Genomic DNA, 25,678 nt, shown 5'->3' with positions numbered 1-25,678 from the left:
GACCGTCCCCGTGTTACAGACGAGGCATGGAGGGCCCGGGAGGTCAGATGACTTTCCCAAAACTGATGGGGCTGGGATTCAAGCCTGGAAATTCCTGTCATTTCACACCGCCTCCTGAGACACCAGCTGGGGTCTCTACGGCTCTCGAGGACCTGACGGATGGCCGTGGGGGGCCTGGAGGGGGCTCCCCTCTGGCTGAATGGCAGCCTCCGAATGTTCCTGTGGGTCTTTAGAGGCAGCTGTGGGGCTCTGCTTTCTACCCTTTTCTGACCAGTATATGCCAGGGACCCAAAAGGAGATATAAAGGGTGTTGGCCTGTAACACCCGGAGGTGATGGAACAGAGAAGAAGGACAGAGCAAAGCTGGATAGCAAAATCAGGATCCTGAAAGATCTCAACAGTGTGGAGTGATAAGGTGGATGCTGGGGCCCATCCTGACTACTAGACAATATGAGAAAGGGATTTATTTAAGAGTTCAAGGGACAGTAAGCTCAGTATGAGTCACGAGGCTACATTAATAAAGGTATGGGTTTGGGGCAAGGGAGGGGGACCACCATCTGGGCCCAGCCAGCTTTTGCCCCCTGGGCAGTCTCTGCTGTACGTACTTGAAGGTCAGGTTCTTCATCTTTTAGGGGAGTGTTGGGGAGGGGCAGTGCCCTCTGGGGTTGGACCCTTGCACTCCATCCGGAGCAGCCATCCAAAATGACAACCCTGAAGATGGGAAGATAGCAGCAGATTTTCTGAACTTTCATTTGAGCAGCAAGTCCTGGATCTGATCTTTCTGCTCAACTAGCCTCATCTGGGGAGAGGAAAGCACTGGTCCCTGGATGTTCAGGCCCTGGGTGGCTGGGTGGGTGGGTGGGAGTCCGGGTTCCCTTGGCCACCGGCCAGGTGTAGTCACTGCCTCTCCAGCTCTCTCCTTCCCCTCTCAGAGCCTTATCCTGCAGGTCAGTGCTTTGCCCGGGCCTGGTGGGCCAGGTCCTTCCACGCTGGAAGGTGGGCAGGAGCAGAGAGCCTTGCAAGTTGCTCATGTCGGGGCTGGATCCCTGCTCGAGCTGGGGTGTCACCTGCCAAGCTGAATTCGGCACAGGAAGCGCCTGGCTGGGAGACATACTGTTTAATTTGGAGGTTCTGTTCCACTCTGAAATGCACTTCTTCTGGCAGCTGCAGTGAAGTGAAGCTGTTGAGCTTCCCTCTCTCATGCCAGAATCACAGCCACTTTTTCCTGAGAAAGAAACAGGGCTGCAGACAGTTTTACTCATTAAATACTTCTTTTCCCTTTTAAATCTGTTTTTATAAAAAAAAATTTTTTTTTGCATGAACAGAAAAGTGAAACGGGTGATATTAAAATAAACAAGGCATTTGAGATAGGAAGGTTAAAGCAGATTGTTGGGGGTGGGGAAGGGGGTTGGATACGCCCCGCGTTTCTGCACACAGGCTGCTCATAGCCTGTTGCAAACGGGAGCGAGAGAAAATGTCCACGAGTCTGCCCACCTCCCAGCCCAGGGGAGCTTTTTTCTTCTTTTTTCCTCCGAGTGTCTTGGGGAGTCCGCGAGAAAGGCGGTGGGGAAGGGCGCTGTCATGTATCAAGGACCCACTGAGTTCGGGGCCTCCACCATGGGTGACATCATTCAGTTTCAGGGTGACCCCGGGAGGTAGGACCCATTTTATAGATAAGGAAGGTGGAGGGACAGATGGATTCAGAGCAGCGGTCAGGCAGGTACAGAACTGGGATCTGACCCTGCATGCGAGACCCGAGACCCCAGATACCATGTTGTTACCCCGAGCAGTTAGGCAGGGAGCTGGAGGTTGGAGGAGGAGGAGGAGAAAGACGAGGCACTGGCCAGCCCCGAAGAGTGGGGGTCCTACCTGGCGAGACAGAGGAGCACACTGACCGCTGGGAGCGAACCAAACCCTCGCTGCTGGGTTCTGGCCAATGCAGGGGGTTTGGGGGAGGGTGTGGGGCGTGGGTGGGTTTGACGTGCTAACCAGGATGGGCTGCCTGGAGGTGCGACACCCTGGGAGCTGAATGGAGGTGATGGAATGGCCTCGTTGTCACGTGAGCAAAGACAGGGACGGTGCTAACGTAGCTTGGGTGTGAGGAGGTGAGTCGGGGTGGGGTAGTCAGGGTGGTTGGGTTGGAATCAGGGGATCAGGGTGGGGAGTGTGATGCCGAGAGGGAGCCCTGGGCTGTGATGCAGGTGCCTGGTTCTTGTCCTGGCTCTGCCTCTGCTGGCCTCCTGGGTGATCTGGGGCAAATCCCTTTCCCTCTCTGGGCCTTCGATTTTCTTTCCATAAAATGATGCACTGGAGCTGGAAAGCCCCTAAGCACCCTTTTAGGGTCCCATGAAGGGAGAGGGGGACTGTAAAATCCAGAAGGCGTAAACTGTGAGGACTTGGCATTAGAACCGTCACGAGATATTAGTCTCAAAGGCCCCCAGGAATCACCTTGTGGATCATCTTAGTTCAGTCTTAAAGAAGTTTTCGGGATGAAGGGAAGGGAGGTGGGGGCGGGTGGGGGTGTGGGGTGAGCAAGGCCTGGACGCCGTGTAGAGGACACCGAGAAGTCTGGTGGTGTTCCAGAATTAGCACCAACATGCAGCAAAGAGGTGAGGGATCAAACGGGAGAGGGAGGTGAGGCCAGATCTTGGAGGACCAAGCGCTCCCCGTCCATCCTCTGGGTAGTGGGGAGCCCTGGAAGGGAGGCGAGGGACGTGAGCTCAGAGGGGCAGCTTTGACAGGTCAGGTGGGCAGCGTGGATGACGCGTTTGGCAGAAGGGGTTGGAGTGGGTATGAGCCTGGGGGCGAGGCGGAGGGGCAGTAGGGTGCGGCAGGTCCGCGCGGGGGGAGAGGGTGACGGTAGGTGGCTGGTGCCTCTGGTCAGGAGGCACCAGGATGGGAAGGGGATGCAGTTTGTTGATTGCTTGCCTGTGAGGAGCAGGGAAGGAGGGTCAGGGCCCCGGGCGTCTGGGCTGGTGGGTCTCACCGAGATGAGAAACCCTGGGGTGGGATGGGTTTCTGGGGAAAGAAGGTGAATTTCGTCTTGGATTTGGCGAGTTCGAAGTCAGCCTAATGGCTCCATCATTCATTTGATCACTCATTCACTCTCGTTCCTTCATTCATTCTTTACTGAATGAGCGTTCACTGCGTGCCCTGCGCGGATGCTGCCTTCGAGGTGCACGGCCCAGAAAGTTCTTCCTTGTGCGGATCCTCGGCCTGCTGGACTGGGGCTCCCTGGTCTTCTTCTGCCCTTCGAGACCTTGCGGGGGTCTGTCCACCTGCGGGGAGTAGAGACCGGTGGTCCTGGCTCCCCGTGTTGTCTCTGCCTGGGGGAACTTGAGGCTGTGGGCAGAACGTGGATTTAGCAAGTTGTAAGGCAGTGGATATGGGTTCCGAGTGCCTTTTAGTGGGGTCTCATCTGTTGAGTGTGTTTTTTTTTTTTAAAGATTTTATTTATTTATTCATAAGAGACAGAGAGAGAGAGACAGAGACAAAGGCAGAGGGAGAAGCAGGCTCCATGCAGGTTGCCCAATGTGGGACTTGATCCCAGGACCCTGGGACCATGACCTGAGCCAAAGACAGATGCTCAACCACTGAGCCACCCAGGTACCCTGTTGAGTGGGTTTAATAAACCCTGTCTTATAGCAGCAGGAGTGGGAGTGGGTTCCTGTCGGCCCCGGAACCCACGAGGGCCTTGCTTCCCGAGCCTGTGGCCTGTAACATCCCCCAGGCGGCTTGAGGGTGACCGCGGTGGGGACCTGTACACCCCAGGGATGGGCCAATGCTACAAATCCAGCCTCTTCCTTCCTTCCAGTCTGCTCCTTGTAAACATTTACCAACATCCCGCTGCTTACGGACTCACGGCAAGGATGCTGGATGTTAAGCACCTGGCACATGGCACCTGCTCGGCATACAGTAGGAGCCTCATAAGTGCGACTTTCTCCTTAGACATCCTCCTGTATGGGAAAAACTATTGCTTCATTCCCTCCGAGCAATACCTCCCCTTCAGCCAGGGACTGTTTCCTCTCTTTTCTCAAGTGACACGGCTCGGGCGGAAGCTGCCCCTGGCCCCCATGGAGGGGTGGGCTCAACAGGATGGGAATTTTGGAGCCTTCTGAGTCTGGATTTGAATCTTGGCTCTGCCCCCCGCTGCTCGCTGTGTAATAACCCTGGGCGAGTTATTTAATCGCTCTGAACCTCAATTAAGTCACCTGTAAACTGAGGACGGACATGCCTCCTTCATTAAGTTGTTGTGGAGATGAAATGAGGTAATGGGTGTGTGTGGGTGCGCAGGGACCTGGCAGCGAGGCGGCAGTTTCAGTGGGAGCCCGACGGACGCCAGTCTCCTTCCCTGAGAAGTCCAGTGTGGACTGGGGATGGGGTGGGGGTGCTGCTCTGACACTGGGGGTGGGGGTGGGAGGGGGAATCAGGGTTGCAGCCTTGGGAGAGCTCTCTTCCCATGGAACATGCAGGCGGGAGAGGCCGTGGGCTGTAGACCCTCCAAATGTATTCTGAGTGCAGCGGAGGGGAACTCCCCGGGCCACGGTTCAGCTTCCAGGGCCCTCACCTGCAGATCTGCAGATAAACGCCTACCAGCAGCTCGGCTCGTGGGTTTCTGGGGCGGCTGTGGCAGCCCGGGCCGCACTGATTTACCACCCCAGCCCCAAGCAGATTAAATCACCCAGAGTCATTTGAATTGTACCCGGCCTTGTCACACAAATCTTAGAAACTGCTGTCTGGCAAGAAAACTTTCTCTATACTTTTTTGGAGCAAGTCTGAGAGCTCTAGAGATTGAAGTGAAGTGGGAAGAAGGAGGTGATGCCACGGGGGTTTCTGCACCTTGGGGTCAGGCCTGGGATGGCGGTTGGAGGAGGGAGCGTGGGGTGTGTGTACGTGTACGAGAGAGAGAGCGAGCTCATGAGCTTACTGCAGTGGCATTTGGGGCAACATCATCTCTGGCTGTGTGACATAGGGCAAGTCACTTAACCTCTATGAGGCTCAGAGGATTGTTGTGGAGATCAAAGGGCCTACCTTGGGATCCCTGGGTGGCGCAGCGGTTTGGCGCCTGCCTTTGGCCCAGGGCGCGATCTTGGAGACCCGGGATCGAATCCCACATCAGGCTCCCGGTGCATGGAGCCTGCTTCTCCCTCTGCCTATGTCTCTGCCTCTCTCTCTCTCTCTCTCTCTGTGTGACTATCCTAAAAAAAAAAAAAAAAAAAATTCAAAGGGCCTACCTTGTATAGAGTGTTTTGTACAGTTTATTAACCAATTCTGTGATTACTAATTAAGAAGAATAGACAGATGATTATATAAATAAGTTCTACACGGCGGTGCTAACCATGTGTTGAGCTGAGAGTTAGGACTCTGGGAGCTAAAAGGGAGCGGGCACATTATCAGAACTCTGGGGGCTTGACTTAGGCCTTCAAGGAAGCCTGAATGCCAGGAGAGTGACTCAGAAGGGGTTGTAGTGCAATTGAGGTTGTCAGCACCTGACCCATCTCCAGTGGTGTGTACGGCTCTGGAGAGGAGTCCTGATTGGCATTCAAGATAACTTTTCTCCCCCAGACCCATTTTTGGCACATGGGTTGGTTCTAAAGCAATCAACACACACATTTCCCCAGTCACAGGGATTGGTTTAGATTGGCCCAGTGAGGTGAAGGCCAGAATTTTTGTTAGATGACTAGAGAAAGACATCCAATCTCTCTATCTGGGTTTGGATGAGGTAGCTTGTGGATTTAATTTCTGGCAGGCATCTGGTGACTGGGAACACAACCGGAGACGACTGTAAACATATGGAGGTGGGAAGAGCCTGAAACATCACAGAAAAATGTTGTCCCAGCCCTGATCAAACTGTGCCTGACGCCTGTTGAATCTCTACTATTCTATTAAGTGAGCTGCCAACTCCACTTTATTAAACCCATTGAGATTTTAATTTTGCATTCCTTGTGACTAAAATCTGTATTAGGGATCTGGGTGGAAAGTGAGGACCTACCTGGTATGAGGCAGCCACCAGTGAGGAGGACTTCTAGGCTGGAGCAAAGGGATGGGAGTGTGTGTTGGGTGGGGGTGGCAGGGGGCTATGGGAAGTAAGGCTGGGAGAAAGTTTGGAGTTGAAGAGTGGAAGATCTCAGACACAGGTTTAGAATTTGGGCCTTCATTCTGTAGGCAGTGGGGGATAATTGAAGACTTGTGAGCAGGGGAGGGCTTGGTAGAGTGCTGTGAGCCCAGTGGTATTGGGGACGGTCAACCTAAGAGTCAACCTAAGAGTGGGTATCGATGGGACTGGAAGGAGGAGTTGAGGGGGCTAAGACCTAAAAATCATCATTTACGATACTGCCCATAGTGTGTGGATTACCTCGCCTAGTCCTTACAAGACTCGCCCCCCCACCCCACCTTTTTTGAGTTTCAATAATCTTGAATAACTTGACAAAATTGTATGGTTGCTAAATGACAGTCGGAACCAGAACACAGGGTCATCTGACTTCAAAGCCTGTACCCTGGTTCATCCTGTTTGTGATGACACAGATGACAATTTAATAGGGGCTGGACCAGAACAGTGGTCACAGGAGTAGACAAGATACTCAGGAGACATTAGGTTGATGAAACCCTAGATATATTCTTATTAAAGTTAGAAGCTAGACCATGGCAGCTGTTGTTATCAGTATTTTTAAAAACACTTTTCCTAAAGTGCTAGGCATTATAATTAGACAAGAAATAAAAAGGATACATTTTGGAAGAGGAGAGCAAATAATCATAGTTTGCAGATGAGATGGTTATTTATCTGGAAGACCCAAGACCATTTCTTGAAAACAGTCGGAAAACATAAATTTTAGTAAAACGGCCAGTAACAAAACAATATACAAAAATGAATAGCTTTTCTATTTATAAAATGACTGCCTAGAAGGTAAAATAAAAGGCCTCACCCACACCATCAAGAAGAAAATAATAACACAAAATGCCTAGAAATAAACTTTTTGGGAAACATGTAGAATTTGCATGAAGAAAACCGGAAAACCCTCCTGAGGGATAGAAAAGAGACTTGGATAAATATCCCTAGTTCTTGGGTGAAAAGATTTAATGCTGTAAGTCTGTCTGTGCTCCTTAAGGGAATGTGCAAAATTAAGATAATCCAATCGATACCTCAATAAGAGTTTTTTAATTTGACAAAAATTACTATAAAGCTAACCCAGAAGAGTAAAAAAGTAGAGTAGTTAGGGAAATTCTTGAAAAAGAAAAATGATGAATATGTATTCTCTCAGATATGAAAATGTTTTACAAAGGGACAATAATTTTTTTCAAAGATTTATTTATTCATTCATGAGAGATGCAGAGAGAGAGAGAGAGAGAGAGAGAGAGAGGTAGAGCCACAGGCAAAGGGAGAAGCAGGCTCCATGCAGGAAGCCCGATGTGGGACTCGATCCCAGATCCTGGGATCATGACCTGAGCCAAAGGCAACTGCCCAACTGCTGAGCCACCCAGGCATCCCAAGGGACAATAATTAAAACTTCTTATGTAAGAATAGATCATTGGGACAGAATAGAGAGTCTGGAAAGGATCCAACTATTTAAGGGAATTTTGTGTATGACAAAATGGCATTTCTATCATGTTGGGAGAATATGGCTGTTTTATCAATGGTGTTGGCATGGGCCAGCCATTACAGCGCAAGCTGGTTTTCTGTTTTACTCCAATAAGACCAACCATGAAGACGATGGAGTCTTTATGAATATGAATGAATACATATGAATGACTATTTTGGTCATCTTAAGGTGGGGATGTTCCTTCTAAGCATGATGGGATATCCAGAAATCATAAGAAAAGATTGATACATTTGAATATATGGAGATTAAAAATTTAAGTACCTGAAAGACCATTAAAAGAAAAGGAAGAAAGGGAAAGCGTATACGAAAGATAATTATTTAATGTGGTCTCAAATGTGCAAAGAACCCTTACCACTCATTGAGAAAAAGATAAATAGTGCGTTAGAAAAATGGGCAAAAGACACGAACAGGCAATTCACAAAGAAAATCATGACAAATGACCAGAAAGAAACCATGAACAGATACTCATTTACGTTCACTAATAATTTAAACAATGACAGTAAAAATATGTGTCTTTTGCTGTCTGTTGATTTGAGACGACAAACAGCAAACATTGAAACCCGGGGCTGGAGAGGGTGTGGGCAGACGTGCTGGGGCACTGTGGATGGGAAGTGCATTGTTGTACGTTTGCAAAAGGGCAGAGCAGCACAATTGGAAATAGCATCCTCTTATTGCAGCAATTTCGTCTGTAGGATTTTCATCCTAAGGAGATAATTGCAGAATTAAGCAAAGAGATATGCACATGGATATTTACCACAGTATTGTTTATGAGAGTAAAATCTTGACAACATTCTAAAGGATCAATAGAGACCCAGCTAAATAAAATATGATACATACATACAATGGAATACTATGAAGTAATTAAAATAATTTTGTAGAACTCTATTTATTGACATAGAAAGATGTCTATGACATATTGTTGAGAGAGAAAAGCAGGTGTCAGTGAGAACAGTATGTATAATACAATCCCTCGTCTATAAATTATATACATAGATCTCTGTGTGTATATATGCATAGAGATATGTCTGGAAGGCTGTTCACCAAAATGCTGGAATGGTTATATCTGGGTGGTAGGATTTTGAGTGATTTTCACTTTCTTTTCATACTTTTAAGTATTGGTTTGATTTTTTTTTTATCTACTGACGAGCAGCAGATATATGAGGTGCTTCAGTCAGAAAAAAATAATACAGCTATTTTTATTTTGGAAATTAGGTAAATATTAAATAAGAGGACTCGGCACATGGTGGTTTAATGGATGCAGATCAAGAGTCAAGATGCCAAGCCAAGAAAGAATTTGATCCTGGAGCCTGGGAGGATTATGCATTGTGGAAAACCCAGAATGAGAGCTGATTCTGGAGGAGAGAGGAGGTACTGGGTTTTCAGAGCTTTGGCTTGTGTCGGCCGCCTGTAGGCCACAGGGCTGCCTCTTAGGAGGCTGATCCTAGGGGCGCACGTGAGGGGCACAGGGGGCTTCTCCCAAAGACCAAGCTGTGGATGAGATCTCACAGGGAGGGAATGCATGGGCAGGAGGAGCAGGAGAAGGCTGGAGATTGGGCCCTGGAATGTGGCCACATTTATGAGATGGAAGAAGAACAGCATGAATGGTCAGGAAGGCGAAGAGCCACCAGGGGCATAGATGGTCTCGGAATTCCATGGGGTGGGGGTGAATTTCCAGAGAAAGGTCAACCATATCTAATGCTGCAAAGGCATTGACACCAGGGAGAGGGTACAGGACTTGACAAATGAGAGTCTGTTGGTGACCTTGGAGGGAGCAGTTTGGGTGGGGGAATGAGGCCACGCATGGGCATGTGTGGGAGTTGGGGTGTTTGTTCTGGGAGAAAGGAGTGTTGTAGCTTGGGGGAGTAGTTTGGAGGAAAAGGGACTGAGCTTGGTTGGGGATGGTATTAACAGGCCTGGGTGCCACGCTGCCCACTCTCCAACACTAGTTCGCATCGCTAACCATTCTACAGAACCCAGGGAAGCTTCGATGCCTTTTTCTCAGTAGCCACTCCAGGGAACCCCTCGAATCTACTGGACTGGGCCAGGGAGATGAGCCTCTTTTCCATGCCTGGGCTTGACCACATACTTGAAGGATGATGAGAAGGCAGGCATGGAGGGAGTGATTAAAGGTAGAGCCAGGGCTCCCTCATACAGGTATGGACTATGGCCTTGGCCCCAAAAGACTCCCAGGTCTGGAGCTCAGGATGATTGGAGTGCTCCCTCTGTGACTCTGCGGGGACTGGATGCTAGAACAAATGTATGCTTTGCATGATACTGTGCAACAGCCTCGACTGTGTGTGAATCCCTGGTTGGTGCTCCGATACTTTGGGGGCTCGCCATGGCCCACCATCTTGTTGTGCAGGGAAGGCATAGCAGGGACCCATTGTCTGGAACACCTGGTTGGGCGTCTACCTGTAGGCTCCAAAACACCTCTGGGCGTCTACCTGTGGGCTCCAAAAGCAGGGTCTGAGAGCAGAATGAGGAGCTGAGGCTCAGTTGTGGCTTGTTGGGGGGACTTTCAGAGGAGATGCTCAGTGGGATTCAGCTGCCCATCCTCCTGATGGTGTTTTGACCACATCAAAAATGGAGGAAATGGGGTCTTGGACAGTGAAGGTAAAGACTCTTCTGGACAGACAATTGGTGGTCAGACCTTGTCTGGAGCAATGGAGAAACAGAGGCATACGGCAGAGCTTCACTTACAGCAGAGGACCAGAGAGGGGACAGGCCCAGGCATCAGGACCAATGGAGGAGAAATGTTGAAGGAGCTCAGGCCAAGGAATTAGATATTTACTTTTAACATGCTGGAAGCAGTGTTTCCTAAAATGTGCTCTTTAGGACCCTGGTTTCTTGAGGTCGCTCTACAGAAAAGGCTTCTGTGAGCAAATAGATGCCTGAAATGAAGCACCTTCTCAGCTCAGTTTAAGTGTGAGCACAGGAAAGGCTCAGAGAAGTCCTGCAACAAAGAAACTGATATAGAATCTTCCCAAACTTATTTGACCACAGCAACATTTTAAATTCAGCACCCATTTCCCTTCCGCAGGACTGGTGGCTGACCTGGGACAGAGAGGGCGACATGTCCACGCGGTCCCAGGGACGACGCCTGGGCCGGTTCAGGGATGTCGCCAAGAGGCAGAGTCTGGCTCCGTTCGAGGAAGAACTGTGCACCGATTGCTGATATTCTAACCATGAAGGAGGCAATAAAGGAGTTTCCGTCCCCGGAGGAGGCCTCGAGCAGAGGGTGGACTTGCTGAAGATGCTGCAGAAGGGAGCCAGGCTCCAGGTGGGTGTCATCCTTGATTTCTGGGGCGGAGAGAGGGTCCATGAATCCTGAGAGAGGGGCTGTGCGGCTACCCAGAGGTGGTGCTGCTCCCTTGGAGCCTGTCCCCCGGCTTGTATTGCTACGTCCTCGGCCCAAGAGTACTTGGGATGCTTGAAATGAGCAGTCTGGGAAGGTAAGATGTGAACACATAAATATCCTCATTAAGTCCCAACTACACATCCCAAACTTTACATAACCAGAGCAGCAGCTGGAGACGCCCACAGCCCTAATTGGGTTTCTGTACTAAGAGAACGTCTTCTCCCTGGCTCTGCTTATCCCATTCACGTAGGTAATTACCAGAGGGAGCCAGCTGTGGGGGACCGGTGGGCAGGTGGGCACCCACCCTCGTGGGTGCACCATGAGGATGGGGTGCCGGGGGGGCGCTGAAACCCTCTGCTCTCTTCGTGGGGGGCAGGGCCTGGGGACGGGACGCCCAGACTGAGCTGCTGGGACAGGACGCCTGACCCCCTGGGGACCTGACAAGCACGTTCAAGGCCGTGGAGAAGGCCTGGCGATGGGAGTGGATGGAAGGAGATGCTTCTGTTTGCCCAATGGCTCAAGGTGCCCTGTCTGAGTCCGTTGGCCAATCAGCCAACCGCAGCCCCTGCCCCCAGAGCTCAGAGCCGGGCGGAGGAAAGAGCTATGGGCAGGACAGGCTGGCATCAAGGCAGGCTGTCAGGACTGGGAGGGTGGGTGGCACGGGGAGCCCGACTCTGTCGCAGAGAAAGAGGTCAGAGCAGACCTCCTGGAGTGAGAGCCAGTGGGATTGACCCAGAGAGAGGAGTCACCTGCATGTGGGGTGGGGGTGTCCCCTTCTGCTAAATGGGGGCCAAGGTGACCGTGGACCTCTGGGCCCCTGCATCACCCCCCCCCCCCCCGCATGCCCTCCCCCAGCCTCTGGTCTCTGGTCACCGCCTAGGAGTCGCAAAGCCCCTCTGGAGACTCCTCCAAGGCAGTGCGAAGCGTGGGAGCAGGGCGGGGGGGGGGGGGCGGGGTGAGCCCCTCTTCGGAGGGGTGCTGGTGGGGGCTGGGGCCCCCGGCGCGCTGCCCACCAGGCTTCCCGTGGGTGGCGGGTGTGACTTCTCTTCTCTCCGAGCAGCCAGCTCCGTTCCCCCAGCCCCGAGTGGCAGCTCCTCGGGCCGGAAACAATGTGCTTTCTCCACGCCTGGGAGTGGAAGTCAGCAGTTTGGCACCGTCTGGCTGGCAGCCTCCACCGGCTTCCTTTGGCACTTTATTGGCAAAGGCGGTGACATTTCTTTCAGTTGGGTGGGTGGAGCTGTTATGCAGACTCCCGCTCTCCTCATTCGCCAGATGAATATTCATGACTCAGGCAATCTGTACCAGCCAGACTTTCCTGAGGGCGGCAGCTTTTCTTCTCTTCCTCTCTCTCTTTTTCTTTCTCCTTCTCTCCTTCCCAGCTCTTTGGAAAGCTGGAGTACAGCTATATTTAATTTACAAATATGGAGCTATTTAGCTTGCCTTTTGGGGTGCAAGCCCTGGGGAGGAGATGCCGGTGGGGGGGTGGGGAGAAAGGTGGTGGAAGCACTGGGTCCCTGACCTCGGGCTTCTAGGTCCCCGGGGCCCAGATCATGGGAAGCCTTATGGGCCTGGGAAGCTCCCTTTGAGCTTGGCATCTTGGTGCCCACACGCCTGAAGATGCAGCAGCTTGTGGCACCTCGGTCCACACCGGCCGCTGAGGTCGACGTGGAAGTCGGAGGAAGCGTGCTGCTTTCCCGCTCAATGCATGGCAGGCCCCAATGAGGTATCATGGGTCCCCCGACCCCCCTACCATGCTCTCCTGCTTGCTCAGCTCCACCCAGACCCCCTTCCAGCCCCAGACAAAAACCCAGAAGGCACCGGGGCATTTGCTAGTCCTTGCTTTTCGGAGAACCAGTCCCTGCTTGGGGTCCAGTTCCCTGCGACACACCTGCTCCCTTTCTAGGAAGGATGGCTACCTAGCTCCTTTTCTCTCCTCCCGCGGAGGCACCAGAAACTCTGGCAAAGGGCTCAGGATTTCCAGAATTTGCCAGGGAATTTGGTCCTTAGCGAGGATGTTCTCGTGTATGTCTTGTGTGTGTGTGTGTGTATGTAAATATTTACACACAGCTTAAGTGAGTCTGTATGCCTACATCTATGTTCAAGTGTTTGAGTGTGTGTCTGTATGTGTAAGGGCGTGAATGTGTATGTGGCGGGAAGTCTGGGAATGTCTGCATGTGTGAATGTGCCTCTCCCGTTAGAGTTGCGCGTGTATCTCTGTGGGTCTGGGGCGTTGTGTGTAGGGGTACTTCTGGGGGGTAGAGACTTGTGTGCGTGGTGTGTGTGTGTGTGTGTGTGTACGTGCAAGTGAATTGTCGATGTGTGTACAAGTGTACGTGTGCATGTGAGCGTCTGGGAGAGCGTGTGTGTGCATGCACGCGTGTGTGTGTGTGTGTGTGTGTGTGTTGGAGAGAGGGTGTCATTCCCCCTGACCTCCGTTCCCTCCTGAACCTCATCCTCTCTAGGGAGGTGGAGGGAGACGTCCCCCCGCCCCTTGCAAGTGTTACAGATTCTATCCAAGGACGGGAACAGAAGGCTTCCCAGCACAGAGCGTCCTGAAATTACTTTATATTCCCCCCTCCTTGTTTCATCTAATCAAAATAGCAGTGTTAGGCTCACCCATTCCCTCTGCCCACCGCGTAGCCCCAGGGCGGGAGCGAGGCGGGCCATCCTGTCTGACCTCCTCTGAGAGCACCTTGCAGCCCCAAGCCAAGGAGCTGTCTTCCAAATCTCCTCGTTCCACGGCCCATGCTTAGTGGCAAGAGCCAGCTGCCTCCCTGCCTGCCAGCAACCGCCAAGCGCTTCCAGAACCCACATCCAGGCTCAGCCTCATTTACAAATATGCAAATTTGCATCTTTTCTGGTATGCAAATGGAGACATGACAAATAGCTAATTAGGGTCAAAAGAAGCACTCTGAACCAATTAGTTGTAGGGTCGATTCCTTTCTGCTGGGAGGAGACTGGCCCCTCTTGCCGCCCTCCATCCCTGCCCGCCCCCCCCCCCCCCAGGCCCGCACACTCTGGCCTGGCCTGTCTGACCAGGATGGTCAAAGCACTGAGATGGGAGTCGATGCTCGAACCCCAGGCCCACGGCGGCTCTTCGCTGTGTGACCCTGGATGACCTTGGCGGAACTTCAGCGTCCCCCCTCTGTGAAATAGAGCAACGGCAGTGACCTGTCCCTAAACCTCCGGCCCAGTGTAGTAAGACCCCGGGGGCAGGGAGGGGGTGGCTGAGAAGTCAGGAGCCTTTGGAAACAGTAGGGAAATTCCTCTGATAGGCACATTGCCTGTGTTCTCCCGAAGCATCCAGTCACCCCTTCTGCCCCCCGAATTAGATGAATCAGAGGTGGCGACGGCATGGCAGCGAGTCTCCTCCCGGCTGCCAGCTCTGGCCAGTTTTGAATGTCGGCCTGCAGCGGCGCATCGAAAGGGATTTCCAAGCCAAGTCTGGATTCCCCAGAAGAGACTGTGATCGATTACTGATGTCTGTTGTGGGCAAGCAATGGGAGCCTGGCCGCTCCCCAGGTGCAGCCTTACCGACCGGCCCCTGGGTTCTCGTCCTGGCTGCTCCCTGGAGGAATCGACTTCCCCTTTTGAGCTCGCCACCTGGTCGGGATGACACAGGCGCCATCCGACCCGGGTCATCGTAGGGAAGAGGCGAGAGAAGGTGAGGCGAAACCTGCCCTTTGTCCGGGGGGTGATAGGTACACTTAGGTGACACAGTTGGTGGGACAGGTACGTTGCCCCATTTCGGGGGTGGGGAGCAAGGGTGGATGACTTGTAGTAGAGGCATCGGCCTCGCCAGGCAGGCCTGCATGGCGGCTGGGTTGCTCTTCTCTCTGCCCCTGCAGCATCTTGGCTCCCTCCCGCCACCCCCGCGTCGATGCCCCATGCACGCTGCAACAAGCCCCACTGGCCTGGCTCCACAGCTGGGTGTGAAATTTGGCTGAGTCGGCACCTGGGAGAATTGGAGCAATTGCAATCCTGGAGCCCGGGGCCTGGCCCGGGGCCAAAGGGCAGACTAGAGGTGGTGGGAGGGAGGGCCCAAGTGCCAGGGAGCCAAGCAGGGCTGGGCGGCTGGCAGGGGTGCGTCAGGAGAGCACCTGGCTTGAAGCTGGCTGGCCTGAGGGTGCTGAGAGCCCCAGGCCTGAGCTCGGAACAGCGCCCAGCTGTGTACGTGTGCCTGGCCATTGGCCGTGCCCGAGCATGTCCTCGAGCGTGCCCTTGCGCGTGTGCATTCACCTCCTCTGGGAACGTGTGTTCTGGTAAATGTGTGGCTGTGCATCAATATCGATATAAGAACAGGCATGTCTGTGTAGTCGTGCACACCTGTCCGTGTGCGCGTAGCCGGGTGTGTGCCTGCACATCTGCGTGGGGGTGAACTCCTTGCATGCACACATCTGTCAGTATCCAGGTACATGTGTCTAGGCATTTCTTTTTTTTTTTTTTTTTAAGATTTTATTTATTTATTCATGAAAGACACACAGAGAGGCAGAGACACAGGCAGAGGGAGAAGCAGGCTTTTGTGGGACTCGATCCTGGGACCCCGAGATCATGTCCTGAGCCAAAGCCAGATGCTCACCTACTGAGCCATCCAGGTGCCCCGCGTGTGTCTAGGCATTTCTGCCTGTATGCACAGGTGTCCTTTCAATCTCTGTCCCGGTGTGTGTGCCTCCTGGTGTGTCCACACGGGTGCGTCCACACGGGTGCATCCCTGCCCACCTCTGTCGGTATCCATGGATGTGGCTCCACGCCCTTCTGTTGGCACCAAGGTGTGCATCACTGTCAGCATGTCTATCCTCTCCAGGGCCTCTGGGCGTCTCTGGATGTTGTATCTGTTAAGTCTGCCCCGTACGTGCATTAGCGAGTGCTTCTGGGGCTGTGCCCATTGCCTGGTGCATTTCTGGGGGTGCACCTCTACCTGCGAGGGTGTTGGGATCTACCTCCGCCTGCAGGCGTGGCTGTATCAAGGTGAGCATGATGGACTCTCGGATGTGGCTGCCATAGCTCCCTTTTTCTGTCTCCATCCTTCTTTCCTTTCCTCCTTCCTTCCCTTCTTGCAACTCCCTCTTGCAGAGCTGGCCCAGGCTGCGGTGGCGGTGACAGATGAGCCTCGGAAGCCCGCTTCAGCCTCTGAAGGGGGGCTCCCTACGTTCCTCTCCCACGTGGACTCGGCCCCAGAGCCCCAGAGGCTCCCGGCTTTCTAAACGCGAGCTGTCGCCTTGCCCGCTGCACGTGAGTCCTCACCCCAGCGGCTGCGAGAACCCGGGCCGCCTCCTCCTTCCCCTCGTGGCGCCCCTCCCAGCCCTCCTACCTGCTGGCGGGCAGCCTCGCCACCTGCTGGGACAGCTGCCGACTTGGACTTCAGGGCACGTGTGCCCCCGCTCAGTGGTCTGTGTCTCGACGGTCCCTCTGCCATCTCTGGAACGTTCCTGGGATTTGACTGGGGGCCACTCTGCTCTTGCCCTGGCGAGACCGCCCTGCCCAGGTCCCCGGCTCAGTCCTGGGCCACCTCACTGGGATGTGGATCCCCGCATGGGCCGGTGGCTGTGCAGGGACGGGGTTCGGGGTCGGGGGTGGGGTTGGGGGCTTCCCTGTCTGCCCTGGGCTCCTGGGCCCTGGACCAGGACTGTGGTGCATGGATCATTCCAGGGCCTCCGCTCTTCTCTTGCCATCATCAAATGCCTCCCCCTCCCCTTGCCATCTCTTCCCTTCCCTGATGGTTTTGAATGGAATGTCAAATAAAATAAAAAAACTGATTAAAAGTTGCAAACGGTGTGAGTGAAAATAAAAGCACGTAAGACCAACAGGTATCACGTGAGCTTGACCGCACAGCGAAAGCAGGGTGAGCTGGCGTTTGAGGGCTGCGTCCTCCTGGCTGCAAGTGGACAGGGAGGAGCCCGGGCGTGGGTGGGATAAGGCTGCCTTGACGCCCTCCCCAGCTGCGTGGCCTTTCGGGACCCGAGCTTCCTTTTCTGTCCTTTTCTCCCAGGGGGACGAAGGACCTGCTTCCCAGGTGCGCTGTGCGGAAAGTGTGCCAGGGCACACTTGTGTGTTTGGCCCCAGAAGCAGCGCCAGGTGGGCCATTTTCCCCGTGCAGAACGCACCCAGCACCCACTGTCACAGCACAGGGCAGCGCACTGGCATCCTCCCTGCTCCCCGGTGGCCTGGTCCCCGCGTGGCAGCCACACTGATCCTGTTAACAGACACTCAAGTCCTAGCCCGTCGCTCGCATGCTCAGGACCTTTGCTGCTTCCCATCTCCTGGGGAGGAGAGCCGAGGTCATCACTGCAGCCTCAGGGCCCCAATGCTCCATCTCCGTACCTGTGAGGGTCTGTTTCTTCCCTTTCACTTTCCTCCAACCACACCACCCTCCTTGCTCCCCAAATCTGCCAGCCTTGTTCCTGCCTCAGGACCTTTGCGTGTGCTATGTCCTTTGCTGCAATGCTTTCGCCCCAGACCTCCTCACGGCTCCCTTCGCCATCCCCTTCAGGTCTGTACTCAAATGTTACCTCCTCTGCGAGCAACGCCCTGCTCTTTCTTTAGTTTTATCTACGGCACTTAGGACACCCAGGAATACTAGACTTTTTACCTATTCGTTTCCTCTGTTGTGTGCCTTCCCGAGAGAATGTAAGCTCTTTTTTTTTTTTTTTTAAAGATTTATTTATTTGAGAGCAAGCAATCGAGTGTGCGCACACACGAGTGTGTGTTGGGCGGAAGGGCAGAGGGAGAGAGAGAGAGAGAGAAAGAATCCCCAAGCAGATTCCCTGCTGAGCATGGAGCCTGATGCAGGGCTTGATCCCAGGACCCTGAGATCATGTCCTGAGCCGAAATCAAGAGCTGGTGGCCCAAGTGACCAGCCACCCAGGCGCCCTGAGAATGTCAGCTCTTTGAGAGCGGGGATTTTTGCCTTTGTTTCCATCACCTGGCAAATAACGGGCACTCAACACGTTTTTGCTGAATGAACTCATCGTTGGGCAGTGTCGAGTGGCTGTCCACCAGCGCGGGCAACCAAGAGTCATCATTGTCCTGCGGCTCCGGAGGGGCCGTGGCTTCAGAATGACTCTTTAACAAGGCAGTGGGGGCTCCCCAGCCCCCCCCAGCCCCGTGGTCCTCTTGCTTTGAGGGGAAGCGCCCACTGGTTCCTGATGCAGCCTGAGAGCCAAGGCTGCGTCCCCTTGGGCCAGCCAGGGGACAGGGCTCCCAGCCAGTCGCTGTCTTGTCTCCCTGCGCCACCGCTCCGAGTGCATCCAGGCCCACGGTGGCGCCTCTGGGAGGCTCATGCTCAGCTGCGGCCGAGCCTGAAGCGGGGGGCCAGCCGGGCACTGGAAGGCTGGGGGGGGGTTGGCTACTAGAAGGGCGCGGGGTGGGCCGTCAGGCTCAGGGGGCAGTGCCTAGGAAGCTCTTGGGGTGCTCAGGAAGGCCGGTGCCGGGGTGTGGCTGGAGCGAGCCTGCTCCCCTGCTGAGAACTTTCTGAAGCCAGGGTTGAGTCCGGGCTCTCTATGCTCAGCCCTCGGCAATGCCATCAAGGTCGGCTTGTCCCGGAGTCACGGAGTCACGAGTCTGGCCGTGTAGTCACCTCAGGGCACAGAAAACACACAACGGTGGAGGTCAGACCTGGGTGTGGGTCTTGGTCTAGCTCATCTTTAGAGCAGTTTCTTCAAAGAGGGCCGGTGATGGGGGTGGGGGCTCCTCCAGGGGTGGGAGACACACCCAGGCCAGCAGATCGCTCCAAACAGCACGTTCACGGCTAATTGTCTGGAGTCTGCAACAGACTTTTTAAACTTTTTTTTTCCTCCCCCAAATGCCATGGACTTCTTTAGCTGGTGAAGCCTGTGGAACCTTCTCAAACCGTATTTTATTTTATTTTTAATTTAATTTAATTAATTTATTTATTTTATTTTATTTTATTTTATTTTACTTTACTTTACTTTATTTTATTTTATTTTATTTTATTATTTTTTCGAACAGCGTTTTAAACGCACGAGATACACAGGATTACAGAGGAAACTCATTCTCCTGAGCTGCAGTTCTAACCACGGACCCCAGGTTAAATGGCCAGTCTCTTTGGAGAAGAACTGGAGACAGTTCTTCGAGAAGAGCACAAACCCTGGCTTCTCCCCCTGCACCCTGGGAGGGTGTGTGCATATCGTGCTCAGCAGGGCTGTCCCACTGTCCTGGGGCTGAGGGAGCAGCCCTCTCCCCGCAGGCCCACAAGGCAGAGTCTGGACCCTTGGGGGGTGGGGGCAGGAGGCCACAGGGAAGGAGACGGTGGGGCTGCCTGGGGGAAGGAATGAGCTTCCCGCCTCTGGGGCGGTCCGCTGGAGGCCCATCTGCCAGGGACTCTGGGGTCAGGGTGTGGTGGGTGGGTGCTGCTCGGGTGGGAGAGGATTTTTTGGTTGATCTAGCCCGAGGTCCTTTTGCAGGTGGACCTAGGAGGAGTGCCGGGGGCTGGTGGGTCTTTCTCCTTTGCGGAGCCCTGACCACGCGTGCCACCCTTGGGTGAGAGGATGGGCACGGCCTGCTGGCTTCTGCTCACTGGGCCCAGGCAAGCAATCTGTACCCGGGCCGCCCCAGCCTCTCCTTAGGGTCAGCAGCTGGCCTTGGTCTTTTGAAGAGCTGCGATTCGGGCTAAGGAAACCTCTTGCTATTCTGAGTCTGCGCCCCGGGGCCGTTCGTGGGAGTGGGGGGCTCCAAAACCATACCCTCCAGCCTCCCTGCAGCTGCCTAGAGTTTCAGGTCAGAGCCTAGGGTGGGGTCCCTCCTTCTTGCCTGTGTGACACTTTTGCCCTCCCCAGAGCCTCAGACAGTGTGAAGTTGCCTGGGCCAACCCCCTGTGGTGTGGAAGGAGTAACTGAGGGTGGGCCTTGGCCCGAATCACATAGCCTCCGGGTAGCAGAGTGGGTTGTGGAACCTCGGTGCCGGACTGCCTCCTCCCGCTGCTGAGCAGGCCAGGCCGGGGCAGGAGGGGTGCAGCAGGGAGGCAGCCCTGGGTTCCTCTTGACAACCACATCATGCTTCCCACCTGAACCACTCCTCGGGGGAGGGGGGGCTGGAGGGGAGCCGGGGACCGGTCTATTAGCTTTCTCCCGCTGTCCCCCGAGGGTGCATTTGTCTGTTTTGCATTTTTTTTCCAGGCTGTAGTTAGACAACTCCAGGTCCTGGGGGGCAGCGCTGCAAAGAGAAAATGTCAGGGCGACACGCCGCCAAGATAACATTAGCGAAATATCAAGTCCTTTATGATGTCAGGAGGGATTCCTGCCTGCGGCCGGAGCTGCCTAATGACATCATAAAATAGGCCTGCGGCAGCCACAGCCCCCCTGAGTCATCAATCAGGCCTGTCTGCCCAGAGCCCCAGCACACGGGGCGGTGGGGGGGGTGCAGGGTTTGAAACTCAGAGGGGCCCCCCACGCAGCCGCGCGGGGCTGAGCTGAGGGGCTGAAGGCACCCACAGCCCCTAGGATGCATCAGCCCCCTGGGGGCAGGCGTGTCCCCTACGCCCCCGGGATATCCTGGGGCTGAGCCACCCATGGGCTCCCCGGGAGGCCTCTGTCCAGGCCACAGTACTGCAGTGGTGCTGAGCGGGAGGTACTGAGGGAGAGGAGGGGGCCTAAGCCGGGGCTTCCCATTCGCTGGTAGCATTAGGGACAGACAGGGGCCCTCTCGTCTGGAGCAGTGATGGGACCACGGATGGAGACAGACGGATGGAGGAGGTCTGGGACCCTCCTGCGGCTGCTGCATGTGTCCGTCCCTCTCTCCATACCTGCGGGTGTTTACAACACATATACCGTGCAAATGGATTATCCACGTCTGCGTTTGCCTGGGGGTGCCAGCCGACTCCCGCCTGCTTCCTCTGTGTCAGAGTCTCTATCTGTCCTTACACCTCTCCGTGTGTCCACGTGCTCATGCTCATGTGTGTCAGATGTCTGCGGGATGTGGGCAAGGAGATGCAGAAGGGGATCCAGGAGACCGAAGAGAGGAGGACCCCAGAGGGTGAGGGGGTGTGTGTGTGTGTGTGTGTGTGTGTGTGTCAAGCACTTCTTACCACCCTTGGCTGAGAACTTCCGATTGTACTAGAATCGCCTGGGGAGATTTAAAGACCTACCCATGCCCCAGTCTCACTTCAGAGCAATTAAGCCAGGATCTCTGGAGACAAAGCTCGGGTAGTGGTATTTTTAAAGGCTCCCCAGGTGGTTCTAAAGTGCAACCCGGGTTGAGAATTGGGGTGTCGAGAGCCTTGCTATTCCAAGGAGGGGGGGAGGTGTCCATGGACTAGCACCTGCCTCACCTGAGAGCTTCTAAAAAATGCAGACTGTCAGGCCCCTCCCAGACCTTCTGAGTCCTACCTACCCTGCCTCCCCTCCACTATCTCTGTTTAGTGGCATCCCCAGGTGATCTGCACATGAAAGGTTGGGGAGGGTAGAGCCGGGCTTCTCAACTAATGCAGATCTAAGAGTTTCTGATTTAGTAGGTCTGGGGTGGGGCCTGAGAATCTGCTGTTTTAGGGAGCTCCCAGGTGATGCCAATGCAGCACCCTTGAACCATTGGCTTTGCTGTCGTGTGTGAGGGAGGCAGACAGAAGGAGAGCGAGTGGGAGGTGTGTTGGGGGTATGAGGATGGGAAGGAAGGGGAAGTCACCAGTCATCCAGGAAGATCATGTCCGCCCCCCCAAAAGTGAGGCCTGCCATCATCTTGGGTCCTGGATTTCCCTGGCTCAGGGACTAGTCCAGGGATGAGGACAGTAAGGAGGAGAACAGGGCACATAAGCAAGTCTCCTGGTCTCCTGAGAGCTGCTGGCGTTTGTCCTTTCTGTTTCCTAAGGAGCCCCCTCCCTACCCCACCAGTCTGTCAAGGAAAAGGGTCCAGGGCTGAAGTAAAAATTATTAAAAAGGGGTGCCTGGGGATCCCTGGGTGGCTCAGCGGTTTAGCGCCTGCCTTTGGCCCAGGGCGCGATCCTGGAGTCCCGGGATCGAGTCCCACGTCGGGCTCCCGGCATGGAGCCTGCTTCTCCCTCCTCCTGTGTCTCTGCCTCTCTCTCTCTATGTCTATCATAAATAAATAAATAAATCTTAAAAAAAAATAAGCCTTTAAAAAAAAAGGGGTGCCTGGCTGGCTCATTAGTAGAACATGTGACTCTTGATCTCGGGGTTGTGAGTTCGAGCCCTGTATTGAGTGTAGAGATTAATTAAAAAATTAAAAAAAAAAAAGCATCCAGAGTGGGACACTTCTTTGTTCCCGAAAATCCCAGGCCAAAGAACCAGGTTTTCTCAGAGCCGAGGCTCATCAAATGCCCTTTCTTGGGGCTCCAGCAGGCCGCGGGGACGCACCGTCACCAGAACAGTCGTATCCAGTTTGCCTGGGACGAGCCCCGAGCCTGATCTCAGCCGTGGGATTCTCATCCTTTCGTTCTCAAAAGTTTACCCTATGGTTTCCCGTGGGTAGAGGCGGCTCGCATGACTTAAGTTTGGTTGAGGTCGAGGTGAGCCGGCCTGGAGGGCCCGGCGGGAGGTGACTGCGTGTGTCCCCTAGGGGCAACCCTCTGGAACCTGCCCCCCCACCCCTGCTCCCACCACTGCCAGGTCTGGCTCCCTGGGCTCGGGGAGCAGTGGGAGGGCGGGCAGCCAGCCAGGGGACAGGGTTTACCCTGGTGCAGGTGGGTGCTGGGGAGCAGACCTCGCTCCCACGGGGCAGCCGGCCCTGTCCATCGGTCTGCGGGCGCAGGAGCAAGGGGGGGGCGGTGAGGCCCGCAGGCCAGGCCCCCCTCCCTCTGGCCCGCGGCAGGCTCTGCACTTTCCGCCCCTCTTTGGGCCGCAGCTGGGCCGAGGCCGCGGAGTAACCCGAGGACTGGGGGAGGAGATAGCGATCGGCGGGAATACCAGAGGTGTGAGGCAGGCATGACCTCACCCAGGGTGTGCCCGGCTCTCCGAGCCCTGTCAGGCCGCCCTCCGCCCCAGCGCCCCCAGGCTGGCTTAGACAACAAGCTTCAGCCAGCCACAGCAGGGGCGTCCCTACGCGCTAGGCTGGGTCCCAGCCAGGGCTCAGGCCGCATGCCTCTCTGGGAGCCTCCTGTAGGCTGCCTGGGCGGGGGTACGATGTGGTCTCTAAGGGGAGGGGGCATCGCGGTGGCCTCTGAGGGGATTGGGGGTCCTTACACTGTGGTCTCTGAGGGGATTGGGGGGGCCGACGCTGTGGTCTCTAAGACGATTGGGGGGCCTACACTGTGGGCTCTAAGGGGATTGAGGGTCCTTACACTATGGTCTCTAAGGGGTTTGGGTGTCCTACACTGTGGTTTCTAAGGGGACGGGGCGGGGGGCATCACTGTGGTCTCTAAGGGGATGGGGCGCGTTGCTGTTGTCTCTTGAGGAGATGGGGGGCATCACTGTGGTCTCTAAGGGGATTGGGGAGCCTACACTGTGGGCTCTAAGGGGATTGTGGCGGGGGTGGGGGACCCTTCTCCGGCTCCCTGGGGATGCAACATTTGCAGAGGAGAGGCAGGGAGGGAGGCCTGAGGCTAGGGAGCGCTGTTCAGGGCTGAGCTGTGGTCAAGAAATAAGGGAAGGTGTTACTGCCTGGTGGCCAAGGGAGCTTAGAGACCTGCCTCAGCTCGGGGCAGGAGGTGAAAATCAGGAAGAGACCCGTCCTGCAGCAGGACAGCGGGGGCGCCCACTGCTGGGGCAGGCAGCTGGCGAGAGCTGTCTCGGAATTCAAAGCCGCGAAAGCCCGGAAGAGACCGTGGGAGGTATTCACGGAGCCAGATGTATCCAGCACCTCGGGGGACTTGGGACTGGGTCCATGTGAAGCGGGCAGCTCACGTCAAGTCGTCAAGTCGTCAAGGGCTTGCAAAGGAGGGCCCCTCCCCTCCGGGCGGCGGGGCCCTGCCACATCCTCGGTCAAGGTCTCCAGGAGGAAATGCCCCCCCACCTCTGGGCTAACGCACAGCAGCCGTGGAGTCTGCCCTGAGGCTCGGCGTTGGGGGCTCCTACCCCGGTCCAGCCTCTGTCCAGGCCCTTGGCTGTTCCCACTTAGGCCTGCAAGCACGGCCAGGTCCTTCCCACACACGCGCATCGTCCCACTCGGGCTACGGCCGCACCCCTCCCCATCGACCTGCACGTGTGCCCACCAGCTCTATGCACACCCCACACCACACCCTCACCCACACTCAGGGAGGCGAGTGGACCTCACCAGGAGCACCGCACAAACAGCCACCCTGAGGTACCCGGGCACAACGAGTCAATGCACCCGCCTGTGAGCTGCTGCCTTTTCCGGGCAGGCCAGGTGTCTGGGCCCAGAGTCGCAACCCGGGCAGGGCCCACCGCATCGGTTCCGGTGCCCAAGGCCCTGCCGGGCTTCCCACAGTGCCTCCTGGTGGCTGCCCTCCTCTGGCCTCGAGGATGGGAGCTGCCGTCTGGTCCCGAGCGCCCCTGCTGCACGTGCTGAGAAGGGCCTGAGAAGGGACGCGGCTGTATCGGGCACGTTGTTCTCTTACTGATTCAGCTCAGCAAATGTTTCCCGGGCTTTCCATGGGCCTGGCCCTCTGGCGAAGCTCTGGGGCCCAGAGACAAGGAGAACAACTCCCCACTTTCAAAGAACATCTGGAGCTTAGCAAGACCCCTGTCCGTCCCAGGGTTACGTCCTCCCTGGGCCCTCCCCGACCTGTTGGCTCCCATCTACACCCCCCCTTTTGTCTGCCGCCTGACAGCCACCCTCTTCCTCCCTCTACTCTCTTGCACCTTCTTGTTCTCCTCCTTCACACTGGCATGACATCACTTGCTCGTGCCCTTCCGGTTGTGGGGCAGCACGAGGAGAGTGGTGGAGAGGCTCCCATTCCTCCCTAGCATCTCCCCTCCCTCACTTGCCAGCTCTGGAAAGTGCTCTGGGCAATGCAGAGCCGGGCATGAACCCGAGAGGGTCGCAGGGGTGGTGGTGGGGGGTGATGGTGGGGTGTCCTCACTGTGTTCTGGGGAAGGCTCTTGGGATGGACGCAGGGAAGAATGAGAAGGAGGAGAGGAGAGAGAGAAGAGAGGAGGGAAGGGAGGCAGGACAGAGAGACAAACAGGAAAATGTCACAGGGACCGGGAAATGCAAAAGAGGGACAAACAGATCAACACTGAAAGACATTCTGACCTGGTCACCAGGCCCTTCTAACAAAATCACCCTCTTCAGGGTGGACGTGGGTCTCTCTGGGTGCATGCTGGGACGTTGCACACACGGGGTAGCCCTGCAACGGGGCTCAGAGGTGGCTGGGGTCAGCCCTGGACACCTGCCGGCCCCAGCTCCCATGCTGCTGGGAAGGGCTGAGGCTCCGGGACAGCGGTGGTGAGGTTGGCTGCAGGACAGTCCGGCCCGGGATCCTCCCGTCTCCCCTCCACGGGCCCCTGGCTTGCTGTGGTGGTCTCGACACCCTTAGCTCGAGCCTTCAGGGAGCTATGTCAAGCCGGGAAGTCAGCTTTTGTGGGGGTGGGGGGATTTTGCAAATCCCCAGCAGCCTCGGCCCCACTTCGCGTGGGCGGTCTTCAGCCTTTTCTTAGAAGCTGGATCCCCAGGTCCCCCTTCTTTTGGCCCTTGGTGCTAGCTGGGACCCCATCAGCTCCCTTCTTCTTGCCCCTGTGAGGCAGCCTGGCCTGGGAATGGGGGCCCCGAGATTACAAACCTGACCTCTCCTCCTTCCCAGCCCAACTGCCAGGAAGCTCCTCGGCAGGTTCTGATCCGACCCAACCTGCTCTGCA

The 25,678-nt window shown here is 55.4% G+C and overlaps 1 long non-coding RNA gene across 11 annotated transcripts in view; it reads left to right on the top strand.

The window, feature by feature from the left end:
• The window catches only part of LOC112914652 (uncharacterized), a 64,980-nt gene extending 48,260 nt beyond the window's left edge, over nucleotides 1-16,720 (top strand). For 7 of the 11 annotated variants that reach the window (XR_011994773.1, XR_011994771.1, XR_011994772.1 and 4 more), the window contains 4 exons: nucleotides 8,810-8,965; nucleotides 10,638-10,877; nucleotides 14,288-15,923; nucleotides 16,029-16,720. This is a non-coding gene — a long non-coding RNA (uncharacterized lncRNA). Of the gene's footprint in view, nucleotides 1-5,522; nucleotides 5,889-8,809; nucleotides 8,966-10,637; nucleotides 10,878-14,255; nucleotides 15,924-16,028 lie in introns of those variants that run through there. The other 4 variants (XR_011994774.1, XR_011994777.1, XR_011994776.1 and 1 more) reach the window with 4 other exon arrangements.
• The last annotated feature ends 8,958 nt before the right edge of the window (nucleotides 16,721-25,678 follow it).

Source organism: Vulpes vulpes, chromosome 10, assembly GCF_048418805.1.
Source record: "Vulpes vulpes isolate BD-2025 chromosome 10, VulVul3, whole genome shotgun sequence".
In the NCBI taxonomy this organism is placed as follows: domain Eukaryota; kingdom Metazoa; phylum Chordata; class Mammalia; order Carnivora; family Canidae; genus Vulpes; species Vulpes vulpes.
Note: the sequence above shows the minus strand (reverse complement) of the source record. Positions and strands in the feature narration are given on the sequence as shown.